Source organism: Lipotes vexillifer, unplaced genomic scaffold (genome assembly GCF_000442215.2).
Source record: "Lipotes vexillifer unplaced genomic scaffold, Lipotes_vexillifer_v1.1 scaffold3, whole genome shotgun sequence".
Taxonomy (NCBI): domain Eukaryota; kingdom Metazoa; phylum Chordata; class Mammalia; order Artiodactyla; family Lipotidae; genus Lipotes; species Lipotes vexillifer.
Genome location: NW_006783631.1, coordinates 833,047 through 854,734, shown reverse-complemented (window position 1 = coordinate 854,734; position 21,688 = coordinate 833,047). Strand labels below are relative to the sequence as shown.

Below are 21,688 nucleotides of genomic sequence, written 5' to 3'. Positions count from 1 at the left end.
ATATATATATATATATATATATATATATATATATATATTCCCAGAGATTTTTTTTTTAGCTTTTGGTCACTGTTTGGTAATATACATATCAGAATGTCTCATAATGTCCCAGACTGGAGCAAAGAATATACTAACATCACTATGTACAGATGAAAATTTTGAAAAGAATTATTTAAAATTTTATATAATAAACTATTTTAATAACTTTAGGTAAAATATAAAATTTATTATATATCATCAAGTGTCAAATATTGGCTCTTTGATTTGATATCTGGGAATAGCTCCAAACAATTTGAAATTAGGAAAATACAGAACTGATTAAATCATATCATTTTAGGTACTATATATTTAATAAAACAGTATATTCATTTAATAAAACATTTAATAATAATGATGATTATTAAGAATTAAGAAAGAGGAATTAAATATTTAAAATATATCTTCACAAGTATAGATTCTGCTTTCAATTCCACACAACTAAAAACTTGAAAGAAACGGTATAAGATAAATACTTTTGCTAGTTAGATGAGTTGGATTATTTTTAAATTTAATTTTTAAATATCCTCTTGAAATGCTTTTGAACAAAGTTAGTTATAACTTCTTAAAAAAATAAATCAAGGTGTCCAGTTTTCTTTTGTAGACCACGATCTGACTAGAAAATTTCCAAAGGAGATTTTAATAACTACAGTAATGCTAGACTAAGGGAATGACCTACTGAGTTGTCTGTTCATTTTAGAGGTTAATTCTTGCTGTGTTCTTGGAATTGTTTTTCATTTTGCCAGACCATGGAGTATCCTGGTAGGTATTAAAAAAATATTAATACCCAGGCCTTAGCACAGAAATTCTGATGCAATTGGCTCTACTTTTGAAAGATTTCCAGATGATTCTAGTGTGGTCCAGTGCTCTAGGAACCTGTTGTTTTCTCTAAACTCTTGAGATGAGTAGTAAAGAATTTCATTTATGCTTATTTGGAGCATCGTTTAAATATTGGTACTAGAGGGCTTCCCTGGTGGCGCAGTGGTTGAGAGTCCGCCTGCTGATGCAGGAGACACGGGTTTGTGCCCCGGTCCGGGAAGATCCCACATGCCGCGGAGCGGCTGGGCCCATGAGCCATGCCGCTGAGCCTGCGCGTCCGGAGCCTGTGCTCCGCAACGGGAGAGGCCACAACAGTGAGAGGCCCGCGTACCTCAAAAAAAAAGAAAAATTGGTACTAGAAAGTCCAAAATGAAATCAGACATTACTTAAGTGGTTACCAGAACATATGTGAAGGGTAGCAGAATACACCACCCCAAAGTATGCCACTTGGCATATTGATTATTTTGAGATATACGCACTGGAAAAAACAGCAAATGCAGAGAGAAGCTTTCTCTGAACTCCCCTTATCTTCCTAAAGGCAGATCCTCCAAAAAAGAAATCAATTGTTCTAGATCCCCTCCCTGGAAGTTTCATCAACCAGGGAAGATTGCCATTTGCCACAGGAAAGGAGACTAGAAGTTGACACCACAGCCAGAGAGACTATATCACAAACTATACTTCCCATCTATTCTTCTAAAGCCCCATTTGTCTTTCCTAACAATAATGTACTCCCTCTTAAAATGCCTATATCCCCTCTTCCCTTTCCCTGTTGAAAGTGTGCAGAACTCTGTGGGGCTCCTGGGCACAGAAGCTTTTTTGCTCCCCATTTCTTGTTTGTGGGAAACTGACTCCACCTCTATGAACTTCCCTGAGTCCCAAAGGGCAGATTCGAACAGTTGCTAATCAGGGAAGGGAGAGGATGGAGAGACAAGGGAGGAGCAAGCAAGAAACAGTAGTGCAGCCTTGGGGCAGGCTCCTGGTTCTGCCTCAAAGGATACACATAACAATATCTTTCAGCTCTTTACAGTACTAAAATCCCCAACAAATGGAAGATGTCAGCATTCTTCATTCCAGATTAAAGGAACCAGAGAAGTTCTTCAAAAGACCACCTAAGGCCAGATTAAAGTAACCACAGAAACTGAACAGACCACCTGAGACCCCTGCACACACTCTAATCCTTATCAGCAACCCTGCCCTTGAACCATTGCTATAAAACTCCTCATGAAATCCTTCCAGGTTGAGACACACAGTTTTGAGGGGCAATGGTCTGCTGCATCCCCCTTTGCCTGACAAAGCAATGAAGATATTCTTTTCTACTTCACCCAAAACTCTGCCTCTGAGATTGGATTCAGCATGGGTGCACAGAGGCCAAGTTTTCAGCATCACTATTAAGATGGTATTTAAGCCTGATTTCTAAACCACCTCACAGAGTTACTCATTTTCCCCAGAATATCTCCCATGTATACATGAGGTGTACATGTCAACAAACTTCTGTTCATTTTTCTCTTGTTAATCTGTCTCTTATTGTAAGAGAATCTCAGGCAAGAACTGAGAAGGGTAGAGGGAAATTATTTTTCCTCCCCTATATATGTCAATTTTGTACAATATTTAGCTAGTACCCAGACATTTATGCAAAGCTTCTGCAACAATTAGAAACTGAGAGAAATAAAATTATCCCTTATAGAAGTAAGCCCCCACAGAGTACCTTTGCTTAGTTTCTTTGAGAGGGACGAAAATAGCATTAAGTCAGCAAAATTAATACAAAAAATAGTAATAGGCTTAAATGTTTTAACAACTCTAAAGAAAGAAGTGGAAGGGAGGAAAAATAATTTCCTTTTATCTTCCTGAGCTCTTGGCTGAGATGTCTTCCAATAAAAGACAGATTAACAAGAGAAAAACAAATAGTTTATTTACTTGTATACCTCACCTATACATGGAGATTAGCAGGGAAAATAAGTAACTCCCTAGATGGCTCAAGTCACCACCTTAAATACCATTTCAACTAAAAACAGAAGAAAGATGTTGGGGGAAAGTCAGTTATGGGAAGTTACCAGGAAAAGAACTGTAAACAAGGGTAAGGTTTGTTATGTAGATTTAAGTCAGTGCCTTCTCCAGTGATAAAAGTTTCTTATGATTTAGAGTTATTCTTCCCTTCCTGGTAAAGAGAGGGAGACACAAATAGAGGTTTTCTTTATAAATGTAAATGCCCCTTGCAAAAGGGTAACTTCTACTCGGTTTTTAAAGCTTCTCCCATTTATGCTGTGTCTCCTGTTTATGCTGTTTCTTAAAATAATCAGCTCAAAATAATCCTTATGCCAAAGAGGCATATTCTGGGATGGCATGTTCTGCTCCCCTTCAGAAGTATGAAGGTGTGGGATGAGTCATGCAAAGCAAGTAAATAAATAGCTATTATAGAGCAAAACTGTAGAGAGACTTTGAAAATTCTGTCCCTACAAGGAGCCTTCCCAGTATATCCTTCCTAGTTCTCTGTCATGGAGATTGAGACCATGGTGTTTTAGCTAAGAGGTTTCAAATATTTCCCAAGGGGCAACAGTATTCTCATAGTGAAAAATGTATCTTAGTTGATAACTTTCCTGGTTCTAATTCCACAATAACCAAACAATCTTTCAACTGATAACAATTCTATTATTTACGTAACTTAACTACTTTGAGAGACTAGCTAGATATTACTATCCTGAGAATAACTGTATATCATATTTAAATAAAATAAATTAATAAATTGGTATACTTTTTTTTTTTACCTTAGTTTCACATGATTCTCAGAGTCATTATCTCCAGGAACTAAGGAGAATGGTGTCTTCCAAAGGAGGGGCAGATTCCAGAACAATACTTGAAAGTTCTTTTAAATTATTTGGGAATCTTGTTAAAAATGCCTATTCTAATCCAGTAGATCTGGGATAGGGCCCAAGATTTTGCATTTTTAACCAACTCCCAGGAGAGGTTTATACTGCTGGTCTATATTTTGAATAGAAAGTTCTTATTGTGTAATAATGTAATGAAGATTCCCAACATAATATCTTCCTAGCTTTAGCCAGCATTCCCTTGACCAGTGGAACTTAAAAAATTATGTATCAATGCCCTCAAAAACAATTGAATCAATATGTGGAGAATGGGCCATGGAGCTCTCCACGTGATTCTAAGTGAAAGCAGGGTTGTAAATTGCTGTTGCATAAGACATTGTATTTTACTGTTTAAAAAAAAAAAAATCCAGGATTTGGGATTAGTGAAGGTAAATACTCTTTAAATGATAGTAAAATTTTTAAAATAAAATTCTCTCTATAGCATTTAAAAATCTTATTCAAAATACTGCTTTAAACTAATTTATTTCAGTTAATAAATTCTATTTTTAAAAGAAAATCAACACTGGCAGGAATTAAAATAAATTTTAATTGCCTTCCTTTCTCTTTATCATTTCATATTTATTCACTGAATGCAAGAATAGATAATGAACAAGTTCTTGGAAAAATAATATTCCACAAGGAATATTAGATATAAGAAATCAGATATAAATTCTAGTAGACATAGAATGGTGATTTTAACTCCCAAAGCAACTCATATCTATCAGGAAAATACCAAAAACTGGGGTTCATCATACTGACTCTTGTCAATGAGAGGACATTTTAAATTTGATATAGGTCAATAGTAGTCAATAGTTGGTATAGCCTGCTATGTTTCAATTATGTTGTCATTTTATTGGTTTCTCAGTGATCACACTGTTCCATTCATTACAATTGTTATGCCACGTCCATTTGCAAAGCATTTTAACATTACTTATAAAATTTTAACAAATTTATCTAGACTTTTAAAATTTTATTCCATGGACCTAAAATATAGATAATTTTATTTCTTTAAAAAAATAAATTTTACCTGTGGTGTAAGAAACTGAATCCAATAGATAGACTATAAAAACAGGAGGTGAAATCTGTAATACCATTTTACTAAGGACTTAAGTTTTCATGGGCCCCAGGTTTTGAGATACTTAAGTGACTTTTTGAGATAGTTTTCAACAGTTCATGATTGCAGTCAAAATGATATACTGACAGAACTGAAAAAAAAAAAACGTTTCTCCTACAGCCTTTGACTTGTATGATTCTTTCTGAACCACATCAGTTGTAATACACAGTGAATTAATTTAAAGTAAAAATACCGTAAATATGTTATGAATAACAAAATTTATTGTTGCATTAATTTCTGTTTCTGATCTTTCATTGTCAGTGTATAGTAATGCAAGAGACTTCTGTACATTAATTTTGTATCCTGCAACTTTACCAAATTCATTGATTAGCTCTAGTAGTTTTCTGGTGGCATCTTTAGGATAATCTATGTATAGTATCATGTCATTTGCAAACAGTGACAGTTTTACTTCTTAATTTCCAATTTGTATTCTTTTATTTCTTTTTCTTCTCTGATTGCCATGGCTAGGACTTCCAAAACTATGTTGAATAACAGTGGTGAGAGTGGACATCCTTGTCTTGCTCCTGATTTTAGAGGAAATGCTTTCAGTTTTTCACCATTGAGAATGATGTTTGCTGTGGGTTTGTCATATATGGCCTTTATTATATTGAGTTCGGTTTCCTCTATGCCCACTTTCTGGAGAGTTTTTATCATAAATGGGTGTTGAATTTTGTCAAAAGCTTTTTCTGCATTTATTGAGATGATCATATGATTTCTATTCTTCAATTTGTTAATATGGTGTATCACACTGATGATTTGAGTATATTGAAGAATCCTTGCAACCCTGGGATAAATCCCACTTGATCATGGTGTATGATCCTTTTAATGTGTTGTTGGGTTCTGCTTGCTAGTATTTTGTTCAGGATTTTTGCATCAATATTCATCAGTGATATTGGCTTGTAATTTTCTTTTTTTGTAGTATCTTTGTCTGGTTTTGGTATCAGGGTGATGGTGGCCTCATAGAATGAGTTTGGGAGTGTTCCTTCCTTTGCAAATTTTTGGAAGAGTTTGAGAAGGATGGGTGTTAACTCTTCTCTAAATGTTTGATAGAATTCAACTGTGAAGCCATCTGGTTCTGGACTTTTGTTTTTTGGAAGATTTTTAATCACAGTTTCAATTTCATTACTTGTGATTGGTCTGTTCATGTTCTCTATTTCTTCCTGGTTCAGTCTTGGAAGGTTATACCTTTCTAAGCATTTGTCCATTTCTTCCAGGTTGCCCATTTTATTGGCATAGAGTTGCTTGTAGTAGTCTCTTAGGATGCTTTGTATTTCTGCAGTGTCCATTGTAACTTCTCTGTTTTCATTTCTAATTTTATTGAGTCCTCTCCCTCTTTTTCTTGATGAGTCTGGCTAAAGATTTATAAGTTTTCTTTATCTTCTCAAAGAACAAGCTTTTAGTTTTATTGATCTTTGCTATTGTTTTCTTTGTTTCTATTTCATTTATTTCTGCTCTCAGCTTTATGATTTATTTCCTTCTACTAACTTTGGGTTTTGTTTGTTCTTCTTTCTCTAGTTCCTTTAGGTGTAAGGTTAGATTGCTTATTTGAGATTTTTCTTGTTTCTTGAGGTAGGTTTGTATTGCTATAAACTTCCCTCTTAGAACTGCTTTTTCTGTATCCCATAGGTTTTGGATCACCATGTTTTTGTTGTCATTTGTCTCTAGGTATTTTTTTATTTTCTCTTTGATTTCTTCAGTGATCTCTTGGTTATTTAGTAATGTATTGTTTAGCCTCCATGTGTTTGTTTTTTTCACTTTTTTTCCCTGTAATTGATTTCTAACCTCATAGTGTTGTGGTCAGAAAAGATGCTTGATATGATTTCAATTTTCTTAAATTTACTGAGGCTTGATTTGTGGCCCAAGATATGATCTATGCTGGAGAATGTTCCGTGCACACTTGAGAGAAAGTAAAATCTGCTGTTTTTAGATGGAATGTCCTATAAATATCAATTAAATCTATCTGGTCTACTGTGTCATTTAAAGCTTGTGTTTCCTTGTTAATTTTCTGTCTGGATGATCTGTCCATTGGTGTAAGTGAGGTGTTAAAGTCCCCCACTATTATTGTGTTACTGTTGATTTCCTCTTTTAGAGCTATTAGCAGTTGCCTTATGAATTGAGGTGGTCCTATGTTGGGTGTGTATATATTTATAATTGTTAAATCTTCTTCTTGGATTGATCCCTTGATCATTATGTAGTGTCCTTCCTTGTCTCTTGTAACATTCTTTATTTTAAAGTCTATTTTATCTGAAATGAGTATTGCTACTCCAGCTTTCTTTTGATTTCCATTTGCATGGAGTATCTTTTTCTATCCCCTCACTTTCAGTCTTTATGTGCCCCTAGGTCTGAAGTGGGTCTCTTGTAGACAGCATATATATGGGTCCTGTTTTTTTATCCATTCAGTGAGCATGTGTCTGGTTGGAGCATTTAATCCATTCACATATAAAGTGATTATCAATATGTATGTTCCTATTATAATTTTCTTAATTGTTTTGGGTTTGTTTTTTTAGGTCCTTTTCTTCTCTTGTGTTTCCCACTTAGAGAAGTTCCTTTAGCATTTGTTGTAGAGCTGATTTGGTGGTGTTTTTTTCTCTTAGCTTTTGCTTGTCTGTAAAGGTTTTAATTTCTCCATTGAATCCTTGCTGGGTAGAGTAATCTTGGTTGTAGGTTCTTCCTTTTCATCACTCTAAATATATCATGCGCCTCCCTTCTGGCTTGTTGAGTTTCTGCTGAGAAATCAGCTGTTAACCTTATCGGAGTTCCCTTGTATGTTATTTGTCGTTTTTCCCTTGTTGCTTTTAATAATTTTTCTTTGTCTTTAATTTTTGTCAGTTTGATTACTATGTGTCTCAGCCTGTTTCTCCTTGGGTTTATCCTGCTCTGAGACTCTTGGCACTTCCTGGATTTGGGTGGCTATTTCCTTTCCCATGTTAGGGAAGTTTTCCACTATAATCTCCTCAATTATTTTCTCGGGTCCTTTCTCTCTCTCTTCTCCTTCTGGGACCCCTAAAATGTGAATGTTTGTGTGTTTAATGCTGCCCCAGAAGTCTCTGAGGCTTTCTTCCTTTCTTTTCATTCTTTTTTCTTTATTCTGTGCCATGGCAGTGAATTCCACCATTCTGTCTTCCAGGTTACTTATCCTTTCTTCTGCCTCAGTTATTCTGCTATTGATTCCTTCTAGTGTATTTTTCATTTCAGTTATTGTAGTATTCATCTCTATTTGTTTGTTCTTTAGTTCTTCTAGGTGTTTGTTAAACATTTCTTGCATCTTCTCGATCTTTGCCTCCATTCTTTTTCTGAGGTCCTGGATCATCTTCACTATCATTCTTCTGAATTCTTTTTCTGGAAGGTTGCCTATCTCCACTTCATATATTTGTTTTTCTGGGGTTTTATCTTGTTCCTTCATCTGGTACATAGTCCTTTGCCTTTTCATTTTGTCTAAGTTTCTGTGAATGTGGTTTTCGTTCCACAGGCTGCAGGATTGTAGTTCTTGCTTCTGCTGTCTGCCCTCTGGTGGATGACGCTATCCCAGTTGAGACTCTTAAGACTATAAATAATGAGTAATTATCCCCATAGGTTAAGTTTTAAAAAGCTTCCATATTCATTGCACTTTTAAAGTTGTTTTACCTTCTCCAGGTATCCATGTCTCTTGTTTCCTCAAATTTCCCTGTTTTAGACCAATCATGATCTCCTAGTGAAATCGTTCCTCTCTAATGATTGAAAATTGCTATCCCATCTTTATTCTTGACTCCCTCTCTGCCTCTTTGCTTCATTTTTCTGAATTGTAATATCATTATCTGACATTTTATATACTTTACTAATTATTTTTCATTTATTTGTTTTTCATTTATCTCTCTTCACTGCATTAATAATTATATAAAAGATAGACTTTTGTTTGTTTGTTTGTTTTGTTTCAGTGACTGCTATAGGTCCAGCAACTTGAAAAGTGCAAGGCACAAAATATACACTCAGTAAATTTTTTTTAATGAATTAATTTTATTCCCACCAATACTGGCCTGGTAATCATAGCAATATCTGTTCTCCATATGATGTTTATAATGTTTTAAATTTTGCTACCTACTTTTAATTTGTGTCATCAATTTTTAAAAAATATGTCAGAAAAAATTTCTTTCAGCAGTTTTCTTACCTTTAACACTTAGATATAATTACTTGGTACAGTGAACACTAATATTATTACATTATATTATATGAAATTAGATTAGGTCCTAAGGATAATTATTCAAACTAAAATGGTTCAAAGACTTTAATCAAGTCATATGAATGATTATTGAGTAACAGATGGCCAGTTATTATACTATTAGCATATTAGCTAAATATGCTAATAGTATAAGCTTTCCATTTAACCAACAAACAAGTTAGAAAATAATATAGACAAAAACATACTACTTAAAATAAAATTTTAAAATGCACTACTAATAAGCAATACTTAGAAATAAATATAGCAGGGAAGATATTTGACATACATAAAGAAAACTATAAAATTCTACTGAGAAATATAAAATAATTAAATAAAAAAGATGTACTATGTGATTCAGATCAAAGCTACATCATTTGAAAAATTTAATTCTTCTCAAATAAAAATTGTTTTAATAAAAGTTTAGTTAAAAAATTATAGCTGAATATTTTGGGAGAATTTATAAAAGTGGAGAAAATAGGAGAGGTAAGCGAAAGGTATTATGAAAGAAAAGAGTGAAGAGTGGAAAATATTTTAAAATATTAAAATGTATTATTATTAAGCATAATATTATAATTAAAAAACTATAAGATTAGTCTAAGAACAGATAGGCAGGTTACACCAGAAATAAATCCAAGAATATCTGAGAACTTATTGTTTAGGTGGCATCATAATCAAAGTGTTAAGGACGATTTAGTCAATCAATGGATCTGGTGAAACTGACTAGCTATTTGAAACCAAACATATAAATCCTCAGCATACAAGTGTTATGTACCTCTCTCTGCCCCACTCAAACAGATACATAAAGAGAAAATCTAATAAATACTTACTTTGATAGGAACGAGACCTTTAAAAAATAAAATCATTGGAAGAAATCACCAGAGAAAGGATTTGAAAGGTTTTGCCAAAAGATAAGAAAAACACTTTAACACTTCAGTTTTTTGAATTATTGTAAACAAAACTGAAAGTCAATCAACAGGTTGAAGAAATATTTCAAACAAATGTGAAAAGATTGCTATCTTTAATGCATCAAAATCTCAAAATTGCAATAAGAAAACAAATACATATATTCACATATATGAGACCAATATAACTAAGTGTATATATGTATATAAATTGACAATTCAAAAATAACATTGTAAAATGATTAATAAACATAAATTAATTTTATGTAGGAATTTCTAATTCCATAAGAATGGAATAACAGAAATGAGATTTACCCTTCCATGTGGAACAACTAAAAATATGGGCAAAATATATGAAATAGAAGTAATTAAGACATTGGACATTGGGCAACAAAGGACAGTGATCACTGAAAGACAGAGAACAAGTCAACCCTGGGATTGCTACAGCTTCCTGCCTGGAAGAGTATAGTTAAGGCACAGCAGCACAATATATCCAAAAATGAAGCACACAGAGAAAAATATTTTTAAAAAATTAATATAGTTTTGGTGAGTTTAGGGAAAAATTCAACTGGCCTAATTACACACCTATTTGCGATCCCTGGAGAAAAGGGGCAGCAAAAAAAAAGAAAAATTGAAGTAATAACTGAACATTTTCCAAATTTGATGAAAACACTAAAGCTAGAAAGCCAAGAAACTCAGTGTACCCCCCTCCAAAATGATAAGGTTTGGCTATCTGGTGGGAAAGAGAGAATTACAGATAAAGGAAAGAACATGACATGAGTTCAGTTCAAATTCCTTTGCAACAAAAAATCAAATAAAACATAAATACCCTGAAAAGGCTTATAGTCTAACATAAGAAATGAATAAGAATACAAATAAATATAATACATTGTGTGATGGTATAATGAGTATGAGAAGCTATTGACAATGTATTCTTTGAGTACACAGGAGGGAATGATGATTTCAAGTGGGAGAGATTTAGTGTAATTTATGGAGAAAAGGACCTCTGAATGAGGCTTAATAAGAGATAGAATTATAAAAGCAATGTGCAGGCTTGAGGCTGTTATTAGAAATAAACTAAAAGACATGAACAAAAATACTGAAGTAGAAAGATGGAAGGAATACTTATAACCAATAAGAATTTCAGCTTAACTATATTGAAGAAAACTCATTTGGAACAATAAATAACTCTTGGAATATCCTTAAGATTCATTGTAGGTAATAGTTAAACTTTTTAGTATAATTTTGTTTACCCGTGAAATATTGAAATGAAATTGGATATAAAAAGCCAAACATTATCTTCTATGCTGGCTGAAGTTTTTCTCTAATACCCATTTCTAGTAGTTTCTTTAGTATCTAAAACTAGTGACTGTTTTAGAAGAGAATGCATTTATTTAATCAATGCTTTCCTGGCATTTATAGGCTTAATATTTCCATAAATAGAAAACAGGTAGGGATATTGTCTAAAAATATATATTATTTAACACAAAACACATTCTTAGAAATACTAAAAATTCTATATTCCTTAATCAGCTTACATGGTTAGAAAGAATAGATTATAAATGCTTTCCAAATTCTGAAAGATTAAACTAGAATGAATCACACACAAAACAAAAAATATCAACCAGTTTCTTGGAGTTCCCTATTTCAGCTTTATGGATACCAACTGTACAATGTACCTCAAAACTTCAATAAATTTAATTTCTGCTGACAAAGTCAATTATAATGGATGAAATCAGTTATCTAGCTAGGTAGATGTAGATATAGATACAGATACAGATATAGATATAGATATATATAGACCATAAAAAACAGGATGCATTTTAGACCAAAGGGAGAAAAAGCAAGACCTAGAAATTCAATCATATAGTGATAAATGTAAAGGAAATAAGTTGATTAAAGATGGTAAATTCCTGGCATTACTGCTGCCATTCATCTTTCTTTTTTCAGAGGGAATATCTCAAATGAATCATAACACTTTTCACACTAAATTCTAACTCAGCCTGTAATCTTAGAAGGGAACACTGCTCTAGCCTCTTTGATGGTAAAAACATAAGTGTGGCAATTCCATTTCTAGTATTTGATGAATCTGATATCTCAATCAACTCAACTGAAAACAAACCCCAAACTAAACAATAACAAAAAAGTAAATACAAAGTGGTAGTTAAAAAAAAGAGAAAGAGAACTAAACAACTAAAAGTAATTCTGAATACAACATTGAATTGGCACAAAGGTTATGAATGCACAGAGGCCAGATATTAACTGAAAACTGGAAAACTGAGAGGTAAACAAGCATAAAGCCAATTTTTCTTGTTTCGGAAATGCAAGTGATTTTAACCTTCTGCTATGATGACTCAGTGCATGAGGTAGACAAAATGCATAGATTCCATACAACAGGTCTAAAGCAGTGGTCTTCAACCTTTTTGGCACCAGGGACTGGTTTTGTGGAAGACAATTTTTCCAGAGACCAGGGGTTCTGGGGAGGATGGTTTGGGGATGATTCAAGTGCATTACATTTATCATGCACTTTATTTCTATTATTATTACATTGTAATTATATAACAAAATAATTATACAACTCACCATAATGCAGAATCATGGGAGCCCTGAGCTTGTTTTCACCTGCCACTCACTGATAGGGTTTTGATATGAGTCTGCAAGCAATTGATTTATTATGGTCTCTGTGCAGTCAAACCTCTCTGCTAATGATAATCTGTATCTGCAGCCACTCCCCAGCACTAGCATCACCGTCTCAGCTCCACCTCATATCATTAGGCATTAGATTCTCATAAGGAGCATGCAACCTAGATCCCTCGCATGCACAGTTCACAGTAGGGTTCATGCTCCTATGAGAATATAATGCCACCGCTGATCTGACAGGAGGCGGAGCTCAGGCGGCAATGTGAGCGATGGGGAGCAGCTGTAAATACAGATGAAGCTTCGCTCACTTGCCCGCCATTCACCTCCTGCTGTGCAGCCCAGTTCCTAACAGGCCACGGACTGGTACCTGTCCATGGCCCAGGGATTCAGGACCCCTCATCTAAAGGGAGACTGCACAAAGCTAGACCCCTAAAGGGTTGTCTAAAGATGACAAGAGATAATTATGCTGCACAAAAGGATTGATGAAAATGATTTTGTTTTTGATTCTTATCATGAACTTGTACTGAATCAATGAAAAAAATAATAATCTTAACTAAAAATTTGAGCCATAAGTCCACACTGGTGTTTGCAGACCAAATTTACCATATAAGTGTAATTAAAAGAAAAACAAAAACAAATACAAAAATACAAATGCAACATAAGCTTTAAAGAATTCCATATGTAAAATTCCAATTTTGATGGAACTGATGGAAGACAAAGCACAGATTCAGAGAACCCATCAAAACCCAAATATGATTAATAAAAAAATTCATAACTATATACATATTGGAGAAAGTATAAAACACCAAAGAAAAATATCTTAAAAAATATGAAAGTGTCAATATTTCTTAGATGTCAGTTCTCCCTAGGTGATCTACAGATTCAATACAATTCCCATGAAAATCCCCATGGTCTATTTTGTAAAATTACAAAAGGTGATTCTAAAATTTATAAAGAAATACAATACCTAGATGAGACAAAAGAACTCTGAAAAAGAACAAAATGAAAGAACTTCTACTATCTCATTTCTAGACACAATATTATTATGTAATGATGATTTTTAGTATGTCAATTGTATCTCAATTTAAAAGTTGAAAAAAGGGAGGGACAGGTTTGTGACTATAATACACTCCCTCTGATTTAGTAAACCTTAAAACGTAAGTGTCTGTTGCACAACATAAATGGTCAATAAATCAGTTGTGTTAAAAAAAAAAAATATATATGTCAATAAACACATGAAAAAATGATCAATATTATTAATCATCAGAGAACTTTTCAATTAAAAAGACTTATGATACTCTGTTGGTAAGGATGTAGAGTACCTGGAACTTTCATATACAGCAGTTGGTAAAATAAAATGATATAACTACTTTGGAAAATGTTTGGCAATTCCTTGCAAAAGCAGACAACAAAACCAAAAATATATTTAGAAAAAGGAAAAAAAGAGAAAAAAAACCAATCAAGATGAATGGAAGAAAGGAAATAAAATAGAACAAATAAGACAGTAGGCAGAAATAATGAAAACTATAACATTTAAATGTATCGGTAATCACAATTTATATAAATAAATACAATCTTCAAATACCTAAATTGTGAGGATGAAGTTTGAAAATGATAAGATAGAAAAGCAAAAACAATATGTACTAGTCAAAAGAATGCTGGTGCTGTAATTTTAATATTTTTAAAAAATCCATAAAGCAAAAAATTAATAGAAATAAACTGGATTGGTGAAAAACAATAAAAGATTCAGTTCTATGAGAAGATATAATAATCTGAACTTGGAGGGAATGAATAAAAATAGTCTTAAAATATAAAGACTAAGCCTACTAAGGAGAAACTGAATAATTCACCATTATAATGTGACATTTTAATACAGCTTTCTTGGAAATTAGAGACAAAATAAATCATAAAGTAAGTTTATGATTTGAACATCATGATGGGCAAGTTTGATTAAACAGGCATATATGTAACACTAAATCTTTTAAACAGAGGTGAAAGTTTTATAAATCATTCCTTTCCTAAGTCATGAATCAACTGAGACTTCAAAGGATTTCTGTTATTCTAGTCAATTCTATGATTACAATTCAGTTATAACCAAACTCAATTAAAGAAAGTTTCCAAAACTCCTATAAAAATATTGGAATAAAAATAATAAAAACAATTCAGAGGGCATACTTACCCTGGAAATTGAGAAATACGTACATTAAATTTTAAAAGTACTACATTAGTACCAGTGGGAAGTACCTAAGGGGGTATTGCAAAGGGATTTCATAACTCAAAGTCTTATATTTTAAAGGAAGAATGCTAAAAACTAATAAGCTAGACATTCAACATAGTAATTTAAAAACAATATGGGATAAAAAATAGAAGAAAATGTAAAAACACGAGGAGTAGAAGTTAGTGAAATAGAAAACAAAGATAAATAGAGAAGAAAAATTATGCCCAAAATATGGTTCATGGAAAAGGAGGGAGAGATGAAAGGGAGAAGACAGAGGGGACAAGAGCAAGTGCAAGGGTGAGTGCAGGCAGCCCAGAGCAGAAAATGTGCTTCAGCAAGAGCAAAGGGGCACTAATAAGCCAAACCGGCAGTCCAAATGGGACACTGCCACCACTACTAAAAGGATTAAACATGTAATAAGAGGATACGTTACACTTTGAGAATGTTCTTGAATAATATATGAAATGGAAAGAATACTTTTAAAAGTACAAAACACAAATTAAGAGATACAAACATCCAGTTACAAAATAAGTCACAGGTATAAAATGTACAGTGTGGGGAATGTAGTCAGAAATTACGCATTATCTTTGTACGGTGACATATCATAACTAGACTTAGCTTGGTGATCATTTTGAGATGTATAGAAATATCAAATCACTATGCTGTGTAACAGGAACTAATGTAGTGCTGTAGAGGTGGGGAGTGGGGGAACTGGATGAAGGCAGTCAAAAGGTAGAAACTTCTAGTTATAGGATAAATAAGTACTGGGGTGTAATGTACAACATAATAAATATAATTAATACTGCTGTATGCTATATATGAACATTGTTAAAAGCGTAAATCTTGAGTCCTCATCACAAGGAAAACAATTTTTTTCTATTTCTTTAATGTTATATCTATATGACATAATGGCTGTTCACTGAACTTATTCTGATAATCACTTCATGATGTATGTAAGTCAAATCATTATGCTGTACATCTTAAACTTATACAGTGCTGTATGTCAATTTTATCTCAATTAAACTGGAAGAAAAACAAAAAGTACTAAAACTGACTCCAGAAGAAATGGAAAAATCGTAATAGTCCGGTATTGATTAAATACATTTAAACATTAATTAAATTTTCTCTAACAAAGAAAGCAACAGCCCCAGATACTTTACAATCTAACTCCAATTCTAAGCAAGCTTTTCTCGACAATAAAAAAAAGAACATAATTCCTCAGCAAATTTTATGAGTTTAACATAACATAATTTGATACTGAAATAAAACAAGTACATTAAAAAAAAAATCACAGGACCTACTAAGTCTTAAAGCTAACAACATTCCTTTATATGCTAAGAAAGCCACCTTCTGAGTTATAACTTAGTCACAGATATGCATATTTTTTTAATCGAAATGGAATATTTTTCCATTTAAAATATATCTAGTTATGTTTTTGTTTGTTTATATCCTATGTCAGTCTATCCTATATTTAGATTGCCAGAGTAAATTGCCTGAGACTCAGCAGTCCCCTAAAACAATGCTACAGCCCCTAATACAATGATAAACATAAGATTTTTGAAATTCTAAATCTGAAGGCTTTGGTTTTATTTCCCCATGTTTCTAGACAAACATCTAAATTTTCTAGTTTATATGGAGGACTCACTAAGATCTGTGCCCAGGTTTCCTCTCAGTGCTGTCAACTATCACCTCCTTATGTGAGCCTTAATTTTAGTCAATTACTTTATTTCATGTTCTCCAAACAGGTTCTCCTCACTGACATTGTGCATTTACATGAAACTTCTTGCCTTCTACTTGCTGAATGATTTTCAACATCCAGTTCATGTTTCACTGTCTTCATAATGCATTTTACAACTTTCCGAATCTTTGCTAAACTTCCATATTCGTAAATGTTTGTATAGCTCATTTGGTCTTTTATACTCATTTATGTGTATACAAGTAGAGCCCTGAAATACATAAGCTCTAAGTCCTTTGTAAATTATCACGTATATTAGGACTACTAAAGGGTAAAATGTTCTCTACTATATGCATCTTTTGCTGTGGTAAGAAACACATAATGTAAAATTTACCATCTTAACAACTTTTAAGTGCTCAGTCATGTCAAGTGTATTCACATTAATCTGAAATGCTACCCCCATTAAAAAAAAACTTTCCTTTTTCCTCCCTCCAGCCTTGGCAACCACCATGAACTTGACTACTCTAGATATTTTATGTAAGTTGAATAAAACCGTATTTGTCCCTCTGTAACTGGCTCACTTCACCAAGCACACGTCTTCAAGTTTCATCCATGCTGCAGCGTCTGATAAGACTTTACTACATGCACTTGTTGATGCATCTATAGCATTTTCATTTCTTTGGAATGATCACTTTCTTAGATATTTTCATTTTTTCACCAATATCTTTACTGCTAGTGATGGGCTTTTATTTATTTATTTGTTTGTACTTATGTGGAAGGAGCATTATTCACAAAATATTTTTATTGAACTCTTAAATATTACTGACACCAAGAATTAAATATAGCCAAAAACATGATGCACTGCAGATTGAAGTGGGGGGAGAATGGTAGTGATGCATGTTGTTTTATATTTTGCTATGTGTTAAGTAGATTTTCATGGACCTACTTGTAAGTGTACACCACTGAAGTTTATGCCCCAGTAAAACTACCTGTTACTTGCTGTCATGAGTCTTTGGGTTCATTATGAATAGTAGAACGTATTTTGTTTAAATCAATGAAGGCCAACGATTTGTTTTGTCTCTAAACTAAAATAGTACAAAATCTCTTTCCTGTCATCTTAGTATCTTTATAATGTCTAGCCCAGTGATATGTATAAACTAGGTGGTCAATAAATATCTATATGGGTTCTAATTTCTTACTGTGAAGATGATATTGAACTTGACATAAAAATTATTGCTATAAGAAGTAAGTATCCTCAGGGAACGATACTCAATATCTTCTAAATAACCATAATGGGAAAGAATATGAAAAAGAATACATATACATACATATATATATATATGTATATATATATATACGAATAACTGAATCACTTTGCTGTACACCAGAAACTAACACCACATTGTAAATCAACTATACTTTAATAAAAAAATTTTAAAAGGAAGTAAATATCATGCAGTAAGCACAGAAGATATAATTATGCATTCCAGTCACCTTTTAATTTCTAAGCCATGTTGTCTTCCCCAAGGCTGTGGTGCTTGTTCCTTCTTTGGAGAAACTGCTCCCTCAATAGAGTTGCATGACTGACTCCCTCTTGTTATTTAGGTATCAGCCTAAATATCACTTAAATCAGAGGGGCCTTACTTGACCACTCAATTTAATAACATTGGCCCTTCCTGTAATTATCTTTTATCCATCAAGTTTTTCTTGGTTTGTTTTCCTTATAAGATTTAATACCAAATGAAACTATATTTTTCATTTATCCATTTACTTTCTCCTTCTCTTTAGAAGATATCTTCCTGAAAACGATTCCTTTTTTTTGTCCTATTGTTGCTCTATTTCTAACACCATACATCAATTAAAGATACTCAGTAAAATAAGGACTATCATTAGAGACAAAGAAGGACACTACATAATGATTAAGGGATCAATCCAAGAAGAAGATATAACAATTGTAAATATTTATGCACCCAACATAGGAGCACCTCAATACATAAGGCAAAAACTAGCAGCCATAAAAGGGGAAATCGATAGTAACACATTCATAGTAGGGGACTTCAACACCCCACTTTCACCAATGGACAGATCATCCAAAAGGAAAATAAATAAGTAAACACAAGCTTTAAATGATACATTAAACAAGATGGACTTAATTGATATTTATAGGACACTCCATCCAAAAACAACAGAATACACATTTTTCTCAAGTGCTCATGGAACATTCTCCAGGATAGATCATATCTTGGGTCACAAATCAAGCCTTGGTAAATTTAAGAAAACTGAAATTGTATCAAGTATCTTTTCTGACCACAAGGCCATGAGACTAGATATCAATTATAGGAAAAGATCTGTAAAAAATACAAACACATGGAGGCTAAACAATACACTACTTAGTAACGAAGTGATCACTGAAGAAATCAAAGAGGAAATTAAAAAATACCTAGAAACAAATGACAATGGAGATACAACGACCCAAAACCTATGGGATGCAGCAAAAGCAGTTCTAAGAGGGAAGTTTATAGCAATACAAGCCCACCTTAAGAAGCAGGAAACATCTCGAATAAACAACCTAACCTTGCACCTCAAGCAATTAGAGAAAGAAGAACAAAAAAACCCCAGAGTTAGCAGAAGGAAAGAAATCATAAAAATCAGATCAGAAATAAATGAAAAAGAAATGAAGGAAACAATAGCAAAGATCAATAAAACTAAAAGCTGGTTCTTTGAGAAGATAAACAAAATAGATAAACCATTAGCCAGACTCATCAAGAAAAAAAGGGAGAAGACTCAAATCAATAGAATCAGAAATGAAAAAGGAGAAGTAACAACTGACACTGCAGAAATAAAAAAAATCATGAGGGATTACTACAAGCAACTCTATGCCAATAAAATGGACAATCTGGAAGAAATGGACAAATTCTTAGAAATGCACAAACTGCCAAGACTGAATCAGGAAGAAATAGAAAATATGAACAGACCAATCACAAACACTGAAATTGAAACTGTGATTAAAAATCTTCCAACAAACAAAAGCCCAGGACCAGATGGCTTCACAGGCGAATTCTATCAAACATTTAGAGAAGAGCTAACACCTATTCTTCTCAAACTCTTCCAAAATATAGCAGAGGGAGGAACACTCCCAAACTCATTCTACGAGGCCACCATCACCTTGATACCAAAACCAGACAAGGATGTCACAAAGAAAGAAAACTACAGGCCAATATCACTGATGAACATAGATGCAAAAATCCTCAACAAAATACTAGCAAACAGAATCCAACAGCACATTAAAAGGATCATACACCATGATCAAGTGGGGTTTATTCCAGGAATGCAAGGATTCTTCAATATACGCAAATCTATCAATGTGATTAACCATATTAACAAATTGAAGGAGAAAAACCATATGATCATCTCAATAGATGCAGAGAAAGCTTTTGACAAAATTCAACACCCATTTATGATAAAAACCCTGCAGAAAGTAGGTGTAGAGGGAACTTTCCTCAATATAATAAAGGCCGTATATGACAAGCCCACAGCCAACATCATCCTCAATGGCGAAAAACTGAAAGCATTTCCACTAAGGTCAGGAACAAGACAAGGTTGCCCACTCTCACCACTCTTATTCAACATAGTTTTGGAAGTTTTAGCCACAGCAATCAGAGAAGAAAAGGAAATAAAAGGAATCCAAATCGGAAAAGAAGAAGTAAAGCTGTCACTGTTTGCAGATGACATGATACTATACATAGAGAATCCTAAAGATGCTACCAGAAAACTACTAGAGCTAATCAATGAATTTGGTAAAGTAGCAGGATACAAAATTAATGCACAGAAATCTCTGGCATTCCTATATACTAACGATGAAAAATCTGAAAGTGAAATCAAGAAAACACTCCCATTTACCATTGCAACAAAAAGAATAAAATATCTAGGAATAAACCTACCTAAGGAGACAAAAGACCTGTATGCAGAAAATTATAAGACACTGATGAAAGAAATTAAAGATGATACAAACAGATGGAGAGATATACCATGTTCTTGGATTGGAAGAATCAACATTGTGAAAATGACTCTACTCCCCAAAGCAATCTATAGATTCAATGCAATCCCTATCAAACTACCACTGGCATTTTTCACAGAACTAGAACAAAAAATTTCACAATTTGTATGGAAACACAAAAGACCCCGAATAGCCAAAGCAATCTTGAGAACAAAAAATGGAGCTGGAGGAATCAGGCTGCCTGACTTCAGACTATACTACAAAGCTACAGTAATCAAGACAGTATGGTACTGGCACAAAAACAGAAAGATAGATCAATGGAATAGGATAGAAAGCCCAGAGATAAACCCATGCACATATGGTCACCTTATCTTTGATAAAGGTGGCAGGAATATACAGTGGAGAAAGGACAGCCCCTTCAATAAGTGGTGCTGGGAAAACTGGACAGGTACATGTAAAAGTATGAGATTAGATCACTCCCTAACACCATACACAAAAATAAGCTCAAAATGGATTAAAGACCTAAATGTAAGGCCAGAAACTATCAAACTCTTAGAGGAAAACATAGGCAGAACACTCTATGACATAAATCACAGCAAGATCCTTCTTGACCCATCTCCTAGAGTAATGGAGATAAAAACAAAAATAAACAAATGGGACCTAATGAAACTTCAAAGCTTTTGCACAGCAAAGGAAACCATAAACAAGACCAAAAGACAGCCCTCAGAATGGGAGAAAATATTTGCAAATGAATCAACTGACAAAGGATTAATCTCTAAAATTTACAGGCAGCTCATGCAGCTCAATAACAAAAAAATAAACAACCCAATCCAAAAATGGGCAGAAGACCTAAATAGACATTTCTCCAAAGAAGATATACAGACTGCCAACAAACACATGAAAGAATGCTCAACATCATTAATCATTAGAGAAATGCAAATCAAAACTACAATGAGATATCATCTCACACCAGTCAGAATGGCCATCATCAAAAAATCTAGAAACAATAAATGCTGGAGAGGGTGTGGAGAAAAGGGAACACTCTTGCACTGCTGGTGGGAATGTGAATTGGTTCAGCCACTATGGAGAACAGTATGGAGGTTCCTTAAAAAACTACAAATAGAACTACCATATGACCCAGCAATCCCACTACTAGGTATATACCCTGAGGAAACCAGAATTCAGAAAGAGTCATGTACCAAAATGTTCATTGCAGCTCTATATATGTATA

General features: G+C 33.4%; 1 protein-coding gene across 2 annotated transcripts in view; it reads right to left on the bottom strand.

Annotated features, from left to right (window-relative positions):
• The window catches only part of DPP10 (dipeptidyl peptidase like 10), a 681,887-nt gene that overhangs the window by 8,638 nt on the left and 651,561 nt on the right, over positions 1–21,688 (bottom strand). The gene's annotated exons all lie outside the window — the stretch shown is intronic.